This window comes from Eupeodes corollae, chromosome 3 (genome assembly GCF_945859685.1).
Source record: "Eupeodes corollae chromosome 3, idEupCoro1.1, whole genome shotgun sequence".
NCBI classification, from domain to species: domain Eukaryota; kingdom Metazoa; phylum Arthropoda; class Insecta; order Diptera; family Syrphidae; genus Eupeodes; species Eupeodes corollae.
This window is the reverse complement of record NC_079149.1, coordinates 89,020,151-89,044,805: the sequence shown is the minus strand read 5'-3', so window position 1 is coordinate 89,044,805 and position 24,655 is coordinate 89,020,151. Positions and strand designations below refer to the sequence as shown.

Here is a 24,655-nt window from a genome sequence, read left to right as displayed (position 1 = left end):
CACGGACCGTGGTGATGTTCTCGGCCGATCTGGCGTTCCTTGAACGTACGGGTGTATGTTGATTGTTTAGTCAAATTTGGCAATCAAACGTTGAAAAGTCGACTGTAAATTCTCACAAGCTTGCGTTAACGAACACTCATTTTGATAATAAAGTTTAATCATTTGAACGTGCTGTTCAATCCTGCAACGTGCAATTGTGATTTAGCATAAACAACTAATTAATAAACAAAAAATTTGACAGATGTCACCCAAACAAAGTGGTCGCCAGGGGGCACCACACCCTAACTGCGCCAATTGAAACACCCTTTACAATGGATGTAACCACAATACCCGTGCATGCTCTAAACTCTCTAAACTTTTAAATATCAACTCAAATCTTTTTGATTTCAGCATGAGTAAGAATATTCTTAAAAATATACTAAAGACCAGTGTTCCACGCACTTAAATGTTTTATCAAGTAGTTTGTAATTTGAAGCTTTCCAGATAATTTGTATTTCAGAACGGACAGAGCCAATCTACATTAGACCAGCTAAACCGTTACGACCGTGTTTAATATTTTAAATGTTGTTTTTAAATGTTGTGAAATATTTACTTAATTGTGATGTTAACCTCACTTTACTTCGATACGAGATGATTATAAGCACATATTTACAAAACCATCACTTTTATTTTTAATAATCAGCTATGAGTTTTCCAACTCCATAAATAAATGGAAAATATGATTTAATTTGAACATCCGATGTTGAAATTATAATTGAACATACAAACATGATACAGGGATGCAGATGGTATACATGGAAAATGGCAAATAATATTTGTCCTTATGTAAATAATTATTAATGTCATGTCCTTTAGTTCAGTTTTGTTTTGATGGAATCGCAATCAAAATTTTAGAATTGCATTCAAAGGATTTGAATATTTGTTATGCAATATTTTTATGATAAATATATACATATTTATGTTTTAATCATAAGTATAGAACGCATTCGATTTGATGTTGCATATCAATAGCAAATTGTTAAAATTGAAAACTGTTTTGTATCTAGATTCAAAAATTGAACAAAGAGAATAGATTGATTTGAGATTAAAATGAAATGGATCATATTATGAAAACAAACTTATTTAAGGGTTTCGTAATTATAATAACTTTCAAACATTTCAAAAGACTATCTATAGTTAGTAATAAACTTTTAATTGAATTACTATTAAATTCATATGATTTTACAAATATGTTTTTTTTTTACAGGACTTGTTTTCAACAATATTGAACATCTAGCACCACATGGAACAGGTAATTAATACCAACAAAATAACATCTTTTAAATGTTTTTAAAAAGGGATACCGCCAAAAGGTTGTATATTGTATAAATTTGTTCTACGTTTTTGAATGTTGGATCTAATCAACAGCCTTAATTGGGGTTTTAGAATAAGTATACGATTTTTAATGTTTTCATAAAATCATAAAAACTTTATATTTCGGGAATAGTACAGAACACCCAACCTTTGAAAACTAATGGGAGAAGATGAAATATTCTAGCAAAATATTCAAAATCAAAAGATGTCCAACCAATTGAAAGATCTACGACAGTTTATTTTTTCTATCTGATGAATTTTTTCAAAAGTCACTTGGTAAGAATCGGAACTAAAAACACAGGTTAATCGGGACCTTCTATAAAATTTTGACAAATGATTTTTCCTAAGTTATAATTCACCTTTGGGGAACCTTTAGATTATCAGAAAATGAGTCATTGTCTCGAACATTTAAGACGGTCTCCACTTCATAATTTGTAAGACTTTACAGTCGCTGTTCCTTGATTCAGAGTTTATGTTAATCACTTCAGCAACCGTTTTAATTTGAAGGTCACGTTAAAGATCGCTATTACTTATTTACCAAGAGGCATTTATTATTCTACGAAGGATTTTGTTTTGGAAGTTTTGATTATGTTCAGTAATTGTTGTCTTAGTTGGATGCCATAAGTCTAAACGGGTTTCAGTACTTCCTACTATATCCCTTATATATAGAAGAAACAAGTTTGGTCCAAGAATGCATTCTTGCGGTACAATGGCTTCAAATGTTGTTATTTCTGAGGAATTTTGGTCGAACAGAAAATTTCAGTATTTCGTAGTATGTAGTTTGCATCCAAGTCTCAAGTGCCAAACCTTAAAAAGGGCTTGAACATCATGTAAGAATATAGCCAACGTTCTCTGTCTGTCGTAGGATATTTATTTCTAAATTCAATCCGAGACAATTCGAAGTCTTCTTTTCTCTATTATTTTGCTGAGCTTGTTCAGAAAAAAGCTTTTTAAAAACATTTGATGTAATTGGTAAAAGTTATATTGGTCTATGTTACTTCTGTTGGTGGCTTTCTTTTTATTAGGTAAAACAATGACATCTCAGTCATTTTCAAAACCAGGGCAGTAATGAGATCGTACCCTGCTTATTTTTATTAGAACCTTTTTTTGAGAACTGCTCCTTACCACTTGATCGTGTCAAAAGGAATATAACAGTCAATGATCCAAAAAAAAAAACAAAAGAGTTCTGTAGTCGTATTTTCTAGGAATAGTTTAAAACCATTCGCCAGATGTTCAGCAAGTAGATCAGCCTTTTCTTTTGAGGTTCCGATCGTTTTGCCATCATATCTTTTTTTTCCGGGTTTTGAGTGATTTTAAAGGCTTTGGTGCCATAGTCTAGTAAGTTCATTCAGTTTTTTTTTAAATCAGCCCCATTATTTTGAAAGTATTTTTCATTTCAGTTTCGAAAAACGTGGTTTCAAAAATACTTTCGCAGCGAACTGCACATCAGCAATTAGGTCCTTAACTTTATTTTTAATTTTATGGGTTGATTTTTTTTGGGAGATCTAAGGATTATTGTTTCTTTTATTTCCGCTTCACTCAGTGAAGTAATTACTAAAGTATAATCACACGATTAATCATAATTAACATTCTTTTAACTCGTTTCCATATGAGAAAACAGTCTATACGGTTTGGTATTTTATTAAAATCAGTTAACCAATATGCTGTCGAATTCGAAGAAAAAGTTATTTAACAACTTTAGTAGTTTTGAATAGTCTTGTTCAGCAATTATTTCAGTTTAATGACACGTGGTTTCGTGGTGATAGAATTTGACCGCTATGAGCACAGCTTTTAAAGCTTTGAAGGTTCGTTTAAACGATCATTTGAAAATAAAACCATTTTCGCGGGGTATTGCAAATCATGAGTTGGTCAAAATGTGGTTCTAACCTGATAGGGCACTGAGAAGTTTCGCTGATTCTGTTCTTATTAATAAATGACTTTCGAATAAAAAAAAAAACAAATCAAATTTTGTTATTAAGTCCGCCAACATTGTAAAAATCGTAAGTATTTGATATTACTAGAATCATGTTCCTCCATGCCATCCCTGCGCAATTGGCCAGAGCCATTTGGCTGGCAGTACTAAAAGATTTTGAACACTGTTGACATTTATTCTGAACCTTGAGTCTATCATTGAGCTATCATCTATTGCTTCCTTGGTTGTATATAAACACGATTAAAAGTTGTAAATAATCGCATAGTTTTGAAAAACCACAGTTGGTTCCACTTTTTAGGTCGACAAATCGTCCCAAGTGTATTAACATCCGTCTAACCACAACGTATCATCTTTCAGGACAACTTTAGTGTTCGTTTTCAAGCGGGTAATCAGTTTTCTGACGTGCAGAAGATGACCTATTCTACCTCTGATGTTCCACGGATAACCTTTTTCAAAGTTTTCCTGCATTTTTTAATATAGTGTACAATGTATCTTTCGTTTCAAGTTTGATCATTGGACAGATGAGAACAAACTTCTTCCACTTCGACTCTTTGATCAACTTGCTTTTGGATTCAAGACGGAAGATTAAATATTGTATTGAATTGCATTTGCATTCTTTCCATTTCTTTTCTAATACACCTAGCTTCGCCTGGAGACAACTCCTCTCGTCATTTTCAGATTTGAATGCTATGTCAACTCGCACTTCTTCTATATTTGACTTGGTGGTTCGATATTGTTGCAAATCAAGATCTTCAAGATCTTTCCATGACATGTTCATTTACCCTTAGCCGGCACACTTTTTGCGCCAACCATAGCCGGCACACTGGGACGTTTCTGACCCCAGTCACATAATCGTTTATTTTAAGTGAACTAAGGTGTTTTTCAGTAGCAGTACCTGTGGCATTTCCTATTAGTTTGTGAAAAAAAAATCTTATTTGACGATTTGTAGCACAAAAACACGTGAAATAAAAATTCGAAAATAAGACCAATTTCAATTTTAGCCGGCACACTGGAGTCGTTAACGGCACCACTATAATTCACTTCAGTGTCACGAATAGACTGACGCACTTGACTCGCCAAAAACTGTGTGAAGCGAAAGAGCAACTTTCCAACTTTAACTAGATGGCACTACGGAAATAGTTTACGAACATTAAGGGGCGGGTAATTTAAAAAGGTATAAGGCCCGGTCACAAACGACCCAGTGTGCCGGCTAAGGGTTAAGAGTCCAAAAGTTTTTTTCCCTTTTTTATGTGGTTTATTCCCCTGTTTTCAGGTGAAATAGCAGAAATTGTCGTTTGTTATTACTTTTATTCATGAAATATTTTTTGATGCAATATGTATGTATGTATATAGTGTGATATTTGAAGTTCTTTGGTCTGTGATCTGTTTGTACTTTCTTTTAACTTGATTTTTTCAATGTAAATATAATAGAACACTAATTTAAAAAATCACAAAGTGTTCACCGCTTTTTCTTTTAGTGTCGTGAACAACTTTCCTAATTTTATATTCACATTTCTACTAATATTTTGATGTTGTTTTTTTTCTAATTAATATCTTCGGTAGGCAGTTTTGCTGAAAATTCAACGCTGCCAGTGAGTGTTATGATTTCGCCTGCAACTATGGGACCAATCTTCAAGTATGAAAACCAAAAATATAAATACTGGTGTGCCCCAGGGCTCTGTTCTTTCTCCAACACTCTTTCTCATTTTTATTAATGATCTCCTGTTTCGCTAACGATAGTACTCTTAGTTTTTCATGTTAATATTTTAGACTCACATTGTTCTTGATTAACTTATTAAATTCTGACCAAAACAGCATTGAAAAATGGGGAATAAGAACCCAAGTGGAATTTAATGCTTCGAAAACCCAATGCTGTCTTTTATCCTTAAAGTGAGATACCCCTTTGTAATTATACATAAATGACATGGCACTTGCTTCAATGAGACTGAACATCTCGAAAGATCACATAAGCAATTGCTTCAAAATGACGCAAAATGATTGTTTTTCCCTAAGGCGATACACGAAATTTGTCTCTTAAGTCCAAAGGTGCGCCTGAAAGTTACTTAAGCGTCTTTGACAATATTGAACGTGGAGCATTGGTGATATTTGAAGATAACGGAAGAATTAAAAATGAGTTCTAATATCCTAAACCCCAAACCCCCTAGGGTCATATACGAGTACATATATAAAAGTTCTAAGCCTGATATCTTAATCAGAGTCTTAAAGCTTGAGCGCTTGTTGAAGAAATGACTTAGAACTCAACCGAAAATCATATGCACTCTTTCCAGTATCGTGATTTTCGTAATGTTAATGTTGAAAACTTTTTTAAGGAATGTACGAGTACGTCGATAGATTTTCACTGAATTTACACCACATCTAACGTAAACTATCAAATTTAGTACTTTACATCGTTGATTAAAGATCTTTTTAACAAACATGTTACATTAAAAACGTGTCATATAAAATCTCCAAGTTTTCCTTGTCTATCTGCGGATATACTTAATGCTATTAAGGCTAGAGATGTCTCATACCGATGTTGGAGACGTTTTGGTTGTCCAGAAATCCTACTCGACTTTAAACGGTTACGTAATTCTGTAACAATTTCATTAAAATTGCGAAAAAATTTAAGAATATTGGTTTGAGAGAAGATGGTCAATCTTGTGATGATAATATTGATTTGGAAGTTTTGAATGCTAAATTCTCTACTTCACAAATCCAATTCTGTGAAATGTCTTCTAGACGTGCATAGAATGATACTATTAACCCCTTTTCGGTAAGTGCTGTAGATGATTATCAGATAGGTAAAGCTATTTTTTCTATAAAACCTAAATGCACCGGACTTGACAATATTCATTCTGACTTTATTAAAATCCGCCTACACTTTCTACTTTCCCACATAACATCATTATAATGACATCTTCATATCCCATCCTATGGAAGACATCGAAAATTATCCCTATCCCAAAACAAGGAATATGGGCCGATAGCTATTCTATGTTTTCTATCTAAAGTTTTTGAAAGTCTGATAAGTACCCAGATAAAAATATTATATTAAAGACAAGCAATTATTGAATCCTTTACAATCTAAATTTCGGCCTGGACATAGTTGTGTTTCAGCCTTACTCAACGTATCTGATGATATTAGACATGCTTTAGACAATAAATTTACAACTGTAATAACCTTACTTGACTTTTCAAAGGCAATTGACTGTGTAAACCATAATCTTCTCTGTGATAAATTGACGACCCTATTTAGCTTCTCTGACACAACTAAAAACCTTATTTACTCATATTTGACCAATTGTATGCAAGCCGTGTCTTGTAATGGTAGAATGTTTTCGTTCCTCGCTGTTAATAATGGTGTTCCCCAAGGATCAATCCTTGGACCTTTACTGTTTTCATTGTTCATTAATGATTTGCTCTGTTTTGTCTTACTGTCAGTTTCGTATACAGCAGATGATGTACAATTATATATTAGTTTTCCTGTGAAGATGCTTAAGGATGCAGTATCTAAAATGAACATGATAAGTCCACACCAAACGGACTTAACCTCAATTCTGAAAAAAAACGAAAGCTCTTCCAATTTCAATTAATAAACCAAACCCAGATAATTTCCCTCCCATTATGTTGAATAATTGTATTATTGAATATGTTGCCCAAGTTATAAATTTAGGTTTGGTCTTAAAAACAGGTTTACTTGGACTAACCATGTCGAAACAGTTGTGTCAAAGATTTATACTTTACTTAGAGTACTATGCAATAGCTCAGTTTGTTTTTAACCTACGTAGGTTCGATCATGTCCCTTTTCAACCTCGTCAGCGGTCTAGTAGCTTTCTTAAAATATCGTTGTTGTATTTTACTCTTCAAATTGATTGTTAAAAAGAATCCAAGTTATCTATGTGACAGACTTAATTTTTGTGTTTCTAGCCGTTCCATATTATTGCGCTGGTCCACCTTTACGTGTTTGACATCGCGCAGGCAATTTTTCGTTCATGCTGTTAGACTGTGAAATAACCTTCCCAGTCACATGAGGTCTGGAATTTTTTTTTTTGACAGGAGGAAATCTTCAAAAGACCCTTGGCAGTATTCGACACCAAGTAGTGTGGGACTCTTAACCACTAAAACCACCTCTTCATCAGGACCAATCTTGAAGGATTGACTAAAGATTTTTCTTTCTTAACTTTGTACAATCACTTTGGGGGAAGTTTAAACTTTTAATACTTTCCCATGTTTTTTTTTAGACCATAAGCTCATGAGGCTTGGTTCTTCTTAATCTCCGAACATGGTTTCTTATATTCTCAAGACGGACTCCATTTCAGAATTAGTATGGCTTTGCAGTCTCTGGTTGTGGGATACAGCGTATTTTTTAACAACTTCTGTAACCATTTCTATTTGTAAGTCACGGTGTAGATCGGTATTTCTTATGTACCAAGGTGTATGAATTAATCCACGAAGGACTTTGTTTTGGAATTTTTGGATGATTTCGGTATTTGTTTTCTTTGTAGAGCTTTATAATTGGATTCCATAGGTCCAAACAGGCTTTTGTACTTGATTATACAGCATTATTTTGTTTTGGATTGATAAATCAGAGTTGTTACCAAGCAACCAGTACATTTTTCTATATTTCAAGTTTAGTTCTTCTCTTTTCTTTTTGATGTGCTTTTTCCACTTTAGCTTTGCATCCAAATTCATTCCAAGGTATTTGGCCCTATTTGCGTAAGGTACAGCTTGATTATTAATGATTATTGGAATATTGTTTATCTTTTTATTTTGGTAAAGTTTACATGTGAAGATTTTGTTTCATTGAGTTTGATACGCCATTTTTCGGTACAAGCTCTCACTGTGCCGAGACGGAATTTTGTAGTTTTACTGCTGCCTTAGAGCCACATTTGTCGGGTATCAAAATTGCGGTATCATCTGCAAAAGAAGCCATTATGGTGTGATTACCAACTGTAATATCCCTTGTGTATAGTAAATACAGGGTAGGACCTAGGACACTTCCTTGTGGTACACCGGCTTCTATTTTCGTCAATTCCGAGTATTATTGATCGTACCTTACTCTAAATAATCGGTCTGAGATGTACGGTTTTAATATTTCAAAGTACTGCCTGGGAAGATCCCTTTGCAGTTTGTACTCAAGTCCCTCATGCCAAACCTTGTCAAAAGCTTGAGCAACATCTAAGAAAATAGCTGAACATACTTGTTTTTCTTCTAATGCTTTTTTTATTACATCCGATATTCTATGAACTTGGTCTATCGTGGAATGTTTATTTCTGAAGCCAAACTAATGGTTTGGGATTAACCTTCTTTCTTCTGTGATTTTGCTTAGTCTCTTCAGAAGCAGTTTTTCAAAAACTTTTGCCATAATTGGTATAAGCGATATTGGTCTGTAAGCCGTCATTTCTGTAGGTGGTTTACCTTGCTTTGGTATGACAATTATTTCAGCAATTTTCCAAAAGTGCAGGACAAACCGGTGCTTAAGACATGTATTTATTATATATTGGAGTTTTCTAAAGGCTTTCAATGGCATTTCTTTCATAACCTGAGCAGTAATTAGATCGTAACTTGGTGATTTTTTATTTGGTAGTTGATGTAAACACTTACTTTTTATTTCTTTAAGTCTTACAATTGGTATTTCACTTTCATCTATCTTATCAACAAACTGTAAGTTATTTTCAGCCGCGTTTGATGAGTATGGCTTAAATACATTCGCAAGATGTTCAGCGAAAAGGTTAGCCTTTTCTTTTGGGTTACCGATCCATTTCCCATCTTGAGATTTCAAAGGCGAGTTTTGTAACTGCGGTCTTTTCAGGCGCTTGGCTGCTTTCCATAGATAAACATCGGTTGAAGCATCAGTCGTTAAAATCCTTAGGAATGTACTGAGTGAATCATTTTTGAATTTGTAAATTTGGGTTTTAAGATTGTTGCTTATAATGAGCCCTGGAATAGAAAACAGAAAGTTTCAAGCAATTTGTTTTGAATATTTCTCAAACTTGAACTGAACAAGATTTCTGAAAGGATGAATAACATTCTAAGAAAACTTATAGCAAATGACGTTTCTAACACTTTTTGGACACACTATGTTTTTCTCATTTTTTATGCTTCAAAATTTAATAAGAGTTACTTAATCACATAATGAAATCTATTGATACTTTGTTACCTTTCTATACTATCTTTCAAGACATATATGAAAATAGAAGTTCGATGGAAGACATTTAAAGCGAAATCTTCTAAGCCAAGTGAATTATGAAACAGGTATCAATTTTTTAAATTCCATGACACATCTTAATACATAAAAATCCAGTGTCATATGTTTGTTCCCAGTGAACTCTTCACCAAGTCAACCGATTTCGATGAAAGTTGGCATTTTATATGTAATTTGGTCTAACTTAAGATATAGGATAGTTTATATTTTGAGTAATGGTCTAAATTGTTTTCATATATGTTGCAAATGAAAAATATTTTATATAAAATTTACTGTTCTAAAAATATATGTGATCATTATGTTTTCTGAAATATATTTTGACTTTGAAATAAAACTCAGCTGATCCCAATGTTACCATCGGTGAGATGGGCAAAATATGTAAGTATTGAAAAGCGTTAAAATTTCGCAATGAAACACATGTGTTGTGCATCCGGAAAAGTTGTATTGCCATTACTTCCTACTCCACCTGAACCCTTGAAATCACTACTTTCTGGCATTTCATATGATTCAAAATTATTTTTGCGTAAAACACGAAAGTTTTATTCTTGCTTTCAAATGACATCATTTGGAGCATCTAAAATTTGCGATCTCTCATCTGATGGTCGTAATTTTGAAACAACATTTAAAATTCAAGGCCAGGTGTACCATAAAATTGGATCATTGATGCCAATGCCAAATGAAGATCCACAATTTCTCTAAATCTACTTCATGGGCAGTTGTGAAGAACGTGTGACAACTCGATGCCAATATAATTTTATTGAACCGCAGAAGAGAGAATATTTTTAGAGAACCGTAATCATCTGGTTCAACTCTTCAAAAGGATATCACCATTGAAAAATGACAATTTTCAAATACCATCAGGAGAGCACGCTGGCAGATTCAATGCGCCAACCGTAGATGAAGTTGCTATTACTATGGTCGGTGATCCAGTTGACAACAGATCTATTAAAATTACACACCGAGATAATACAGTGAGTACAATTTCAGATATACACCGTTTGTACGACGCACTTCAGTAGGTACCCATTGATATTCTGGCAGGGACAAGATGAATATCACATCAATATCAAACATTGTGATCCAATAAATGGTAATTAATTAAGTAAAAAAGTTAGTTCAATGAATTACTACGCGCATCGATTAATGATTAGACATAATCAGGACAATTATATTCTTCGATATCGTCAGTTGTATCATCAATACTTTGTAGATATGTTTGCTAAGATTGAAAAAGAACGTTTGCGATTTATTCGGTTTAACTAAGATAAATTACGATCAGAGGAATACATCCACTTACGAGATGCTGTTGTTGGAAACATCGATGGAAACTTAAACACCAATGAAATCGGCAGTGCAGTTATTTTACCTTCAAGCTACATCGGTAGTCCACGAAACATGTAAGAATACATTCAGGACGCGATGACTTATGTCCTTCATTACGGGCGTCCACATTTGTTTATAACATTTACGTGCAATCCAAATTGGGAGGAAATACAAACTTTATTATTACTAAGTCAACAGTCGATACATCGTCACGACATTACTGCACGAGTGTTTAAACAAAAATTAAAATTCTTGATTGATTTTATTGTAAAATATTCAGTCTTTGGCAAAACGTGTTGTTGGTTGTATTCAATTGAGTGGCAAAAGGGAGGCTTACCTCATGCTCACATTTTAATTTGGCTTGATGTTAAAATTCGTCCAGAAGAAAATGATCAAATTATTTCAGCCGAAATTCCAGATTCATCAATTGATCAAGAATTATTTGACATTGTTCCAAGTCACATGATTTACGGGCCGTGTGGTGCTTTTAATATGACATCGCCATGCATGGAAAATGGGAAATGTAAAAAAAAAGAGGCTGGGATGCGACCCAAACTGATAACTTCCCATCCCGTCTGTCGATTTGTCTTGTTTAAAAGTTTGTCTATATGTACTAGTATCAATTTTACCAAATTTTCGTACTATTTTTTGTAGATTTTATTTTTAATGAAAAGCGGATTTTTGGATTTTTATATAAAAATCATTGAATATTGAAAACAATATTTTCTGTAAAATAAATAAGTTTGAAGCCAATATCTAAAATGTTTGATAAGATATTTGAGTCGAAAATAAATTTTTACCAACTTTTATTAATTTTTTTTCGGTTTTTAATTTTTTTTTAAAAAACTATCAATTCAATATTTAATATCAAAACAATATTTTTTGAAAGATAAAAGTGAATTAAAGCCAATATCTCAAAGTTTTGAAAAGATATTTGAGTCGATATTCAATTTTTAAAAACTTTTGTTATTTTTTTTTCGGTTTTTAATTTTTTGTAAAAAAACTATCAATTCGATTTTTTTAAAAATCTTACTGCACGTTGAAAACAATAGGTTTTGAAAGATCAAAGTGAATTCAAGCCAAAATGTCAAAGTTTTGAAAAGATATTTGAGTCGAAAATGAATTTTTACCAACTTTTATCATTTTTTTTCTAGGTTTTTATTTTTTGTAAAAAAACTGTCAATTCGATTTTTTTCAAAATTTTATCGAATGTTAAAAACAGTATTTATTATAAGATAAAATAAGTTTTAGGTCTAGTTTTTTTCTAGTTTTTGAAAAGATTCAAAAACATTGTTCTCCGTTGCTCAAAATTGTTTTGGAGATGAAATTATATTTTAGTCGTTAAATTTTGGAGGTGACAAATTTTTTTTTTCAGTTTTTTTGATTTATAAAAAAAACCGTTAGATAGATTTTTTTCAAAAAATATACTTCTTTGAGATCACGTTACAATTTATTATATAAAATTTAATTCAAGTCTCTAGCGTTTTTGGTTCGTAAGATATTTAGGGTTAACCAAAATGTTCACCTTTTTTTTAAACTGCTATGGTAAAAAAACCGTCCACGCAATTTTCTTGAGAGCCCTTTGTGCATCTTTCTGCCTTATTATCTGTATAACAAAATTTATTTGGAGTCGATATCTCTTCTGGTTCTTGAGCTATGGACAACGAAAAAAACGTCGCGAACGTACGGACGTACGAACGTACGTACACACGCACGCACAGACATCTTTCTAAAAATCTTTTATTTCGACTCTATTGACCTTGAAACGTCGAGAAATGTCAAAATTTTCAATTTGACAAATCGGACCCATTACAATAACTTCCTATGGGAAGTTAAAAATCCTAAGAAATTCACGAATGATACTACTATTGATGTCGATGGTTATCCGTTGTATCGCTGTAGAAACGACGATAACGGTGGTCACACATTTAAAATGAGAACGTCAAATTCTAGTCAATTAGAAATTGACAATCAATGGGTGGTACCGTACTCACCACTGCTCTCAAAAACATACAAGGCTCATATTAATGTTGAGCCTTGTAGTTCAATTTAATGCATTAAGTACATTTGCAAGTACGTTAATAAGGGCAGTGATTTAGCCATGTTTGGAGTACAAAACATAAATGAAAATGACGAAATAGCATGATACCAAATGTTCAGATACATTAGCAGCAACGAAGCTATCTGGCCTATACTTAGTTTTCCCATACACCACAGAGAACCATTTATCCAACATCTTGAAAATGGTCAACGTGTATATTTCACTGAAGAGAATGTTTTTTCAAAGAGTATTTTAACCACCAAAAACGACGTTAACTGGATTTTTCTCACTTTGTCAAAAAACTGATGCCTTTGGCCAATTCGCAAGAACATTATTGTATACCGATATTATATGCTATTTTACATGGAACATGTCAGCTTAAAAATGGAAGCCACGTACGTATCAAGATGCATATTGTGAGTTGCAACTTTTAGAAGATGACAATCATTGGAATCTGACACTTGCTGATGCAGCTTTAACGTCCTCGCCAAGTTGTATTCGTCAACTATTTGCCATCATCTTGACGACATGTTTTCCAACACAGTCATCTATACTGTGGGAAAAATATAAAAACTATAAGACTGAAGATATACTATACCGACTTAAACAAACAAACCAATAATCAAATCTAGATTTCTCACCAGATATGTATAATGAAGCATTGATATTAATTGAAAACTTATGTATTATGATCTCAAATTCATCACTTAGTCATTATGGTTTGCCATCACCTAATCGTCCAGCTATAGACTTAGTGAATAGCGATTTGCAGCGAGAAGAACAATTTAATTAATTAATTTAATCTTGATTTAGCTACAATTGTTGCTAATAATGAACCATTATTAACTGACAAACAAAAAAATGTATACAATCGGATTATGTTGGCTTTTGATGCTAAACAAAGTGGTTTCTTTTTCTTGGATGCACCAGGTGGAACCGGTAGAACATTTTTGATATCGTTGATCCTTGCGAAAGTATGGTCACAGGCATAGCTGCTACTTTGTTAGATGGTGGTTGAACAGCACATTCTGCTTTAAGTTACCACTAGATGTCCATACAAATCCAAATGCTATGTGTAACATTAAGAAAAGGAGTGGAATGGCTCATAAACATTCACTCGAAACATTAAATAGAACTTGGCAGGATTTAAACAATAATGGCAGACTTTTTGGTGGAGCTATTCTACTATTATCTGGTGATTTTCGTCAAACATTGCCAGTGATTCCTCGCTGTACTTTTGCTGATCAAATCAATGCATGTTTAAAGCAATCAATTTTATGGAGAAACGTCGAAACACTAAGGTTAACAAAAAACGTGCGAGTACAACTCCAAAATGATCCGACAGCACGAGTATGTTCTCAGCAACTATTAGATATTGGAAACGGTGAAGTGGAATTTATACCCAATGCATAATATTGGCAGACAATTTCTGTACTGTTCTGGAAATTAAAAATGATCTGATCGAGAGTGTCTTCCCAGATATAATAAATAACTATCTAAATCACACTTGGTTCAGTAATCGTGCTATTTTGGCAACAAAAAATGTTGATGTAGATCTAATTAACTACCAGATACAACAATTATTACCAGGCGATATAATGTCGTTTAAGTCAATCGACGATACTGTCGATGAAGACGAGGCAATGAATTTTCCAATTGAATTTTTAAATTCTTTAGACTTATCAGGAATGCCACCACACAATCTTCGGTTAAAAATTGGATCACCGATTATTCTTCTACGTTATTTGAACCCCCCTAAACTATGCAACGGTACACGTTTGTTATTAAAAAAAATCACCGGAAATGTTATCAAAGCAACTATTTTGGCAGGAAAGTTTAAAGGAGAAATCGTTCTGTTACCACACATTCCAATGATACCGTCAGATTCTCCAATACCTTTCAAAAGACTGCAATTTCCTATCCGTTTAGCATTCGCGATGACTATTAACAAATCACAAGGACAAACAATGTCTATTTGGGGCAATGAATCAATGTTTCTCTCATGGGCAATTATACGTGGCCTGTTCACGTGTAGGGAGACCATTGAGTTTATTTGTGTTGACAAAAATATTGTTCAACGATTGGCACTTCAGCAAACTTTAACTGTGATTTTATTTAATTTATGTTAATCATAGTATTTATTAATAAAATAAAATTAAAGATGTTATGTAAATTAGTGTTCAATTTTGTCTATTAAGTCCTTCATTAATTACTCAGCCACAGCAACGCGTGGTCGGGTCTGCTAGTAACTCCATATATTACCTCCTTTTTCTTAATATCCTTTTTACCTGTAAAATGATATATATACATAGGGAATGTACACATGTACGTATGTTAAAAATCATGTAAAATGTATCTGAATATTAGCTGAAGTGAAACGATTCAATTTCTCGAAACCCTACACATCCAAAGTTATGCATATAGCAGAGCAAAGCGGATCTATAAATACTTCCAATAATTCTGCTTCATTTAACACGAATATCAAGTGCAAAATGAAAACTTTAAATCACAAAACTCATCAATTTAAACGTCAGCTCTCAGCTCCTACCAAGTTTACTTAGGGTAGTTCACAATGTACACTGTACTTTATATAGTTTCTTATTTTTCCGTTTACACGCTTCACCTAAATTGAAAAGAAATCTCGTTACTGCTCTGATGTAACCCCATCGTCATCACATTTTTTGAAACAAGCCCAAAACCCCTTTCTCAATATCATCTCATGATGGAGACTAAGTTTTTCTCTTGAGAAAAAAAAAAAAAAAACTATACAGAAAACGCTTTAAAAAGCAGTTCATGTTATCCGTCTTTAACTTCCTGACACTAATTCGGATTAGTCAGTACTCAGTACGGGCAGTTTGAAGATGAGAAATAGAAAACAGATAAAGGGTATTGAAATATTTCATCGTTTACAATCTACAATAATCGTTAAATAATTATATTGGATTTAGAATCGTTTTTTATATATAAACTTTTTGAATTATTACAAAACCAATAAATAAGACCAAAGAACCAGAGGCAGAACTGAATTAGATCGGTTTAATGGGGTAAACTAATTAATTTAAGTTGCGAAATGAAAAAGTTTGATTTTTCAAGTTGAAGATACAACAACTCAAAAGTTACTTTTGTTGTATTTTCTTCTTCCTAAATGGAGAGCACTTTCACTTAATTTTTTTTCTTTTTTTCTTGTGATTATATCTTAGAGAAAAAGTTTTTAACTATTGTGTTCTTTTTCTTTTTTTTTTTCATTTTGCAATAAATTTATTTGAAAATTGATTTTTTTGTTAAAAATTTATTGAGGACAAAGTTATAAATATTTATTATGCTGTCATCAATTGATTTTTATCAAAAACCTAATGAAAAGATTTAGGATTATGTGTAGATGTACAATCCAGGACGAAAGGGACATCTATTGATTTTTGTATGACTTGAAGTTGTGAGTTCAAAAAATTCGATTTCATTTAAGAAGAAGAATAAAAATACCATAAAAAGTTGACACCATTAAATAAGATGAAAGTAAAAATCTTTTTCGAAAAACGACCATATTAAGTGTTTGGGAGTAAAATTTCTCATAAATCATGGAGTTGATTTTTGATATCATCGTGGGACTTTTTCAGAACTCTACCCTTTAACATATTGATATACAGTCAATACCTCGTATTCAATCTTTGGTATTGAGAGTAGAATTTTCTTAAAAATAGGATTCGAAGGCAATGCCTAAAATAATGTCTCAAAAACCATTTGGAAATTTAAATACATAAAGGGTGTTTTCTCAGGCGTATGGTTTTTAAGAAGAAATAAAACGCTTTTAATTCTATTTTATGGCCAAACATTTATCTTTGAATTAGTTCTGAAAAAATGATTTCTGGCAAATAGCCACATCAAATGACAACTGAGCTTGTCACCAATCAGCGCTACCAACTTTAAACTACACAAGTCGCCCTATTTCAGGAGTTTCAATCCATAATGCGACTTCAGACAGCTTGGTCCCTAGCTAGGTTAGGTTAGGTTAACGTGGCTGCGGATTTAGAATCCACACACTTAGACCAAAAGAAAAGGCCCATTGTGATACCACATGAATCTAGAGAATTACTTCTTGCTAGTCGAAGCATTTTGAGCTTTTAATAAAGCGAAGAAGATATTTGATATCCTTTTTAGCTAGTTCACTGGGATTATCAAAAGAGTAGTCTCCCAGATGAAGTTTGCGTCTTAGTGAATGAGCAGGGCAAGTGCAGAGAAGGTGGGAGATTGTTTCCTCTTCTTCTTCGTCCATAAAGTTCCTGCAGAAGTCATTTGAGGCTAAACCAAGTCGTATTGTGTGTCTGCCTATAAGACAGTGTCCCGTAAGGACACCTCTTAGGGAGCTAATATAAAGTCTGCTTTGAGATTAGAAGTCTTTAGAGCGCTTTAGGTCCAGTGACGGCCATATGAGTTTTGTGGCTGCGCATGTTGGTAAATTGTGGCACCTAGAATTTGCTATCGCAAAAGCTGTTTCTTTTAGCATAAGTTTACATGCAGCTATCGGTATGCCTATCTCCTCCCTTTCAGGTGAAATAGGCATGTCGGTTCCATTTTTAACGAGTTCATCAGCTCTACAATTTCCTTTGAAGTCTCTGTGGCCCGGCACCCAACAGAGGTGAATGTTAAATTGCTGCGCCATCTCCATAAGAGACGATCGACAATCTAGGGCCGTTTGAGATTTGATTGAGACACCGTCAAGAGATTTAATAGCAGCCTGACTGTCAGAGAAGATGCGGATATGAATACCTGGAAGTTTTTTCCAAATAGGGGTTTAGGAATAGTGTACTTTGGTATAGAACCCAAGAGGTTCAAAATGATGGAGCGCCCCACATTGTTGTTGGTCCATTGAGATGAGGCGTCGAGTCTTATCGCTGCCACTTCTTTACTGAAGATGTCGAGGGGTGTCAGATGGATGAGAGTGTCTAACGCTGCTGAGGGTGTGGTTCTCAATGCCCCGCTTATGCAGAAACATGCAGTGCGTAAGACTCTGCTGAGCCTTCGAAGGGGGTTGTGGAGGCTCGTATCTTATCACGCCCTTATCAGAGTCTTTATTTATTACGATAATCGCACTTCGATAAAGACCCTTTGGCTCCTCCAGTTTCGCGACCTTCCAATCGTGACAAGTTAGGTTCGGGTTGCTGATCCTGATCATTTCACTAATGTCATCTGGACAAGAGGGTTCTTTCGGGATCCATGCGCGAGCTCTCGGCCTGCAAGGAATATCTTCCTTGCATCGACCTCGAGTTTTGCGCCTGGCCAGACTTCGCCCAGCATGCCGACAGCTCGCGCGAACTCTTATCGTTACAAGCGATGAGTTTGACATGACCTTCCCGGATGCTCTCTCATGACTTTGAGAAAACTAACCGAGAGCCCCAGTTTCACCATCTGCCAACAGTCAGAGGTAATCGTGCCATCAATTGTGCTCCTATCAATGACCAGCATAATAGCACAAAGCCGACGTAATAGGTGGTAAGAATTGGGAAGGAGAGGGGTGAGCGACCTTTGGTTTCAGGGCTCTTCTGGAAAAATAATTCCCGAGAATTATTGATCTTTCTCAGTTTCTACAACTCGACAAGTTCGACGCTCAGGTAGAAGCTAGCTAGGTGTCTCCAGTTTCACACGCCAAGTTGTTTTAGGTCTTCCTTGAGTCTTGAGTCGTGGTTTTGCTCTAATGCGCTGCCCCTCGGGATGGAATTCAAATATCTTCCATCCATCTAAGTCGTTAGACTTTTATCCTTAAACCAATTTGTAGAAGCTATGCAGCTCGTATAATTCGTAGTTGTATCTGCTCCTTCACTGTCTATCTATGCAGACGGGACCAAAAATCACCCGAAGAATATTTCTCTCGAAGCATCCTAAGAAGTTCTCATATTTCTTTAAAAAGTTCCAAGCCTCGGCGCCATGAATGAGAACTGGGATGATAAGTGTTTTATTGATGGTTACTTAAGATGATCGGGACAGGATTTTACTTCCCAATTAACTTCAAAGTCGAAAGAAGCAGTGATTTTCAAGAGTTATTCTTATTTTGATTTCAGCGCTGGTGTCGTTGTCTGAACTTATAGCAGTTCCTAAGTAGACAAACTCCTTAAATACCTCAAAGTTATAGCTGTCTTTGGTGACGTTTTGTGAAAGATGTCGTCGTTCAATGTCCTTTTTTGATGACAGCGTATACTTAATCAAAAACGTTTCACTGACATCACGCTTAGATCTTTCAATTATGTCAATTCGGCGTATTCGAGTAATTGGATGGACATTTGGAAGATTGTGTCTCTAGTCTTGACGATATTAAGGAAGTCGTATGACATTTTTTGACCTCGATACATTCTCTATCGTCATTCTTCACAAACAGATAAGTTTGACAGAGATGCCAAAACTAGACACTGCTTTGTCGAGCTCTTCCCTATAGATGCTGTCATATGCGGACTTGGAATCGATGAAAAGATGGTGAGTGTCAGTTTTAAGTTCCTGGGTTTTTTTTGCAAAATCTGACGTGATTCAAATATTAAGTCAAAAGTGAACTTTCCTGGTACTAAGCCACACTGATAAGGACCTATCTTGTTGTTGACGAACGAATTCAGATTTTCACACAATGCGGCAAAAAGGATATTATATGCAATGTTCAGGAGACTGATACCTCTGTAGTTGGTACTACAACTCTGGCAGAGTTTGATATCCTAACGGTTGATGTCAAAATAGGCAAAATTAATGAGGTAGTCTGGGGCGCCACCGATTTTCTCCTTCAGAGGATTCGGAAGGTTAATCCAAGAAGTGTGAAATGGTGGACACCTCAGTTGGAAAGAAAGAAGTGTGAGGTTAGGTCGCTTCTAAAATTATTTCAGAGGACGGTTCGAACTAGGGCAGTTGACTTAGATGAGCTGAAAGCTGTCTACAGGCAGGGATTAGCACAGTGTAAAAATATGCTGCGTAGAACGAAAGAAGGGAATTGGGTGTCTTTTACCGAACGGCACAGAGATGACCCGTGGGGTCAGCTTTATCGCATCTGTTGGGGGAGGAGATCCCAAGAGATAGGGTGTATTAAAGAGGGAAATATAGTCCGATACAATACGTGGAAAGATAGTGTAGGGGCGCTTATGCGATCTTTCTTACCTAGGGATGCCCCGTCGGCTGGCGGGCCCCCAATTGCTCCTAGATTAGATGTTGTAGGAATTCAGATAGCAGTACCTATGCTCAAATCGAAGAAATCTCCAGGTTTTGGTGGACTGACTGGCGAAATGGTGAAAGCCATATGGTCAGCTGTTCCGGAATACTTGGAGATTCTTCTCGGAAGTTGTGTTAGGCTAGGGTATTTTCCCTCATAAGGGAAGTGTGCAAGGGTACTCCCACTTCTTAAGTCTCCCGATAAGATCAGGTCCAATCCTCGATCTTATGGCTTCATCAGCCTCCTTCCAGCGCTTGTCAAAGTACTGGAGAGAGTGATGATGAATAGACTGATTGAAGTGGTGCCTGAGCCATGTCCATTCCAGTTTGGTTTTACGCCAGGTTGTAGTGTAGTTGACGCTTGGATTTATGTCCAGCGTCATGTTAGGGAATCGTCGGAAAAATACGTATTGGGTATTTTTGTCGACTTTAAGGGCGCTTTCGATTATTTAAATTGGAATTCGGTCAGGTCGAGGTTAGTGGAGGTCGGCTCTCATGAATAGGGAAACCATGGTAGTTGGTACGATAGACGAAGTTTCGGTTAGGGTAGAGCAGGGTTGTCTGTAGGGATTGATTGCAATACAGGTCCATTTATTTGAAACCTGATGATGGATCGATCCCCTGCTTGTCAGTGTTAGCACTGATTTTGAGGGCGTTAGTTGCAGCGCTTTTGCTGATGATCTCCCTGTTCTTGTTGAAGGCCAATATAGTGTCATCATAGAGCGCAGGGCCACGGAGGTAATGAGTAGAGTGCGTGCATGGGGCGAGAGTGTAGGTGTCTAAATAGCGGTCGATAAGACGTCCATGATGTTGCTCAAAGGCAGCTTATCGGACAATAAGAATCCGACTGTAAGAGTTGGTGACATTTCGCCTTTGGTGAAAGGTTACCAACTCGTTACCAAGGTTCGTTCGGGTAAAAAATTAACTGAACGCGGTTGTGCTGATGGTTAGGCGCATCCTCGTTAAGGATTTAACCAGGAGGACAGTCCGCCTCATTTATGAGGGACTATTTGTTGCTTGGGCAACATTTGGTCCGCCAATCTGGTGTGACACTATCAAGCAGGTCGATGGTAGGATGAAAATTCTTTCCTGTCAGAGGATCATGCTCCTGGGTTGCCTGCCGGTATGCCGCACTGTCTCTATGGAGGCATTGCAAGTGTTGGTACGACTCGGTATTGCCTTCAGGTTGAAAAGAGGAATTAGCTTGGCTACTGATTGGGAAGAGACTTCAAATGCTGTATGTTTGAGAAGTAAGGAAACGAAATCCTTGCTACAGGAGTGTGTCCTTGCTAGATGGCAATCTAGATGGACTAGTAGTGAGAAGCGAAGGGCTAGTTTTGAGTTCCTTCCCAATATAAAGCAGGCATTTGGTAGGAGGAACATTAATTTTTCAATGTTCTTAGGTTTTTTTTTACGGGATACGGTTCTTTTAATGCATTTAATGCATGCATAAAATTAATGGTGCTTCGACGTCTGGGTGTTCCTGTGGAGGGGCTTTCGAGAATTGGCTACACGTCATTATCGAGTGTTCCCTCTATGAAGATATAAGGGATCTCTCTGCTATGGGAGTAGAAGGTTCTGAAGCCAACTGGATTTTCAGTAACATTCTCTCTAATGTGGATGCTACTGTAAATCTAGCAGCATTTGCCGATGTGGCCTTCAGGAGCATTAGGCTTGTTAGGTTTCTTTAGATTGCTGTAGGTTGTGATATGAAATTGTCGCTGTTTGTTGTTTTTGCCTCGTGATGTTGTCCACCAGTTTTAACGTCGATCAGGATAACATGAAGGCTGCCAGGCCTTTGACTGTAAGGAGTCTATCTGGAAGTTACCCGTTATTCGGGCACCACGGGAGACAGGAGCCACTGGGACTTGTTGGTTCTGGTGTCCCATTGACATTGTCGACTTGGAACAGCCTGTCTAAGAGGTAGGCCTCCTAGTGGGAGTATCGTGGTGGCTGCGGTTGCCGTATGCGGAGCTAAATGTTGTTCTAAGGGTTCCGTTTTTCACCTATGACCTTTAGATCAAAAGAGGTGCAAGATAGAACTCGCTCCTTAACAAAGGGTGCAGTTCATGCCTTACGCATGACTGTGTACTGGGGTAGCACTCGTACTGCCTTGGGGTGTTAGCCAGCACTTTTCTTTGCTCCTGATATTGTGGGTAGGCCCACCGTGAAATAAGTCCAAAACGGAAGGTGTTCACGTTAAGCGTATTAATAATATCTTCCATCTTGAAACTATGAAATGAATGATCGTCAATTAACAGTTTCAGGAGGTTCTCATTAAAATCGTCTCATATACCGTATATTCGAAACATTTAAATAAAAGACGGATACATAACTGTAACCAAGCCTTGAACAGCTAACATGCCGTCCAGTTTTAAACCATTCAGGCATTAAAAATTCAGAAATTCAATTGTGTGTATTTTAAAGTGACATTAGAGTTTTCTCGAAAAATTGTCCTGAATTTTGCACACAATACATCTCAATGTACCTCAACTATTCTTCATACGTGGTATTGTATACACTATATAAATAAATGTATACCTATTATGTGTATGATATATACAGGGTGTCCTGTATAGAATGGATTTTACTTAAACGGCTTAAAGACTGCACTGAAATCAAAAATATAACGTGTCTACCTCAAAGGGTACTCAAAATATGTTTTACTTTTTTATTCTTTTTAAACCATTTTCTAGAATAATTGTGTCAAAACATCATTGATATAAAAATTAAATAGTTCTTGGATTTCTGTAATAAAAAATAGCTACACTAATTTTTCAAAAATTAAAAATAAGCTAAAGAATCTATTGTTAAAAAATTGCTGAAAATCGATGGAATTCATCTATAATGAATACTCTAAAGTTGGCCATTTTTAAAGTTATTCAAAGTTTCTCGAATGCTTCGAATTGAAAATATTGACACTTCCTGACATTTGAATATCCCTAAAACCTGAATGTAAGGATTTTAGAGAGATATCTGAGGGTGTGTGTGAACGAACATGCCTACATTTGGGCAACATTGTAAGAACTCTCAGGAATATAGACTTGAAATCAATTTTTAGCATAGAAATATACAGAGAGGACTTTTACAAAAATTAAGTGTGTTTTTTTGGAGAAAGTTAATTGACAACGAAAACCCACAAAAAAACACTGATAAGAAATGGTTTTCGGCTGAAGTATTTTAAAAACAAAGAAAGATATTGACTTAAAACTTATTTTAACTAACAAAAAAAGGTGTTATTAATATTTTGGTCAACTTTAGAAAAAATCTATAAACGGTCACGGATATGCAGTTATCAGTGTGAGTCGCATCCCAGCCTCTTTTTATTTTCGGTTTATATGCGGCTTATGAAGTGAACTTTTAGTCCCTTCAGGATTGTCTTTTCTTCACCGGACACCCTGTATATGAATTCAAAAAAATCTCAGCATTGTTACAAGAAGAGCTTATCCTGATACTGGTTGTTCGTTCATTTTTCATTTGTACCCTATATCCACCATTTTATACAATAATATGACATAAATTCTGAGATTCATTTTTGTTTGGATTTTCAATGAAAAAAATTAAACATACACATGTGTATTGTGTATATGTATAGGATATGCTTTTCTTTGCTTACTTAGATACCTACATAATGTCTATTATGTATATAGATACATTTTCATAGAAAATGGAAAAGCAGATAGTTTTTGATGACAAAGTTGTGTTAGCAGTTTTGATTTCGTTTGATATTTTGTTGTTGTTGTATTTTTTGAGAGCAAGAGTTTTGTTATGATATAGTTGTTGTAGTTTATACTTATTGTAAAGAATAACAATTTCTTTAGGGGAGGAGACAATAGATGAGTCATATTTTGGATATTTCGTAACGAACAAAGTTTAAGAAGTTGAAGAAATTCTTCTAATAAACGCCATACACAATCATACAGTTCATTTTTTTTTTAATATGAAACAAATTTAAAAACCAGTTGAATTCAACGAAAGATGATAATAGCTCTGGTCTAATTCTTAGTATTTTCTACATACGGACGTTATAAAGTAATATTAAAGAGTGATGTTTTGGAAAAAGGTGATATTACGAACATTTTCTATTAAACAGAATTGTATACTATCGTTCCCTTAGGGAACCCATTGGCTCTACCGTTAGGGCTATGAGACCAAAGACGCTTCAAGAAGTCTTTAGTTTTTGCATAAGAGAACAAAACTCTTATTGTATGAAATATAAAACTTCCAATGTTTCTTTTGAGCCAATTATAGGTCGACCTATAACCCATCACCAATTCCAAATTTTCCTATATTCGGCCAAGCAAATATGAGTTTTGGTCAAAGATCAACGTCACATCCCACAGTGGAAAAGGAACTGCTGCAATTATTTGGGCAAATAAACACTTCCATCCATCCTGTATGGACGTAAATTTCACATAGTTACGGACCATAAACCACTAACTTGGTTCTTTTCTTTAAAAGATACTACGAGTAACTCGAAGCTAATAAGATGGCGATTAAAACTTGAAGAATTCGAATATGAAATACAGTACAAAAAAGGAACATTGAATACCAATGCTGACGCTTTAAGTCGTATTGAAGTTAACATAAACGAATCCTTGCAAAATAACGTCTTCGATTTAGA

The 24,655-nt window shown here is 35.1% G+C and overlaps 1 long non-coding RNA gene across 1 annotated transcript in view; it reads left to right on the top strand.

The window, feature by feature from the left end:
- The first annotated feature begins 1,244 nt into the window (after positions 1 to 1,244).
- Positions 1,245 to 24,655, top strand: part of LOC129952776 (uncharacterized) — a 69,203-nt gene continuing 45,792 nt past the window's right edge. The window contains exon 1 of the long non-coding RNA XR_008782378.1: positions 1,245 to 1,291. This is a non-coding gene — a long non-coding RNA (uncharacterized LOC129952776). The remainder of the gene's footprint in view (positions 1,292 to 24,655) is intronic.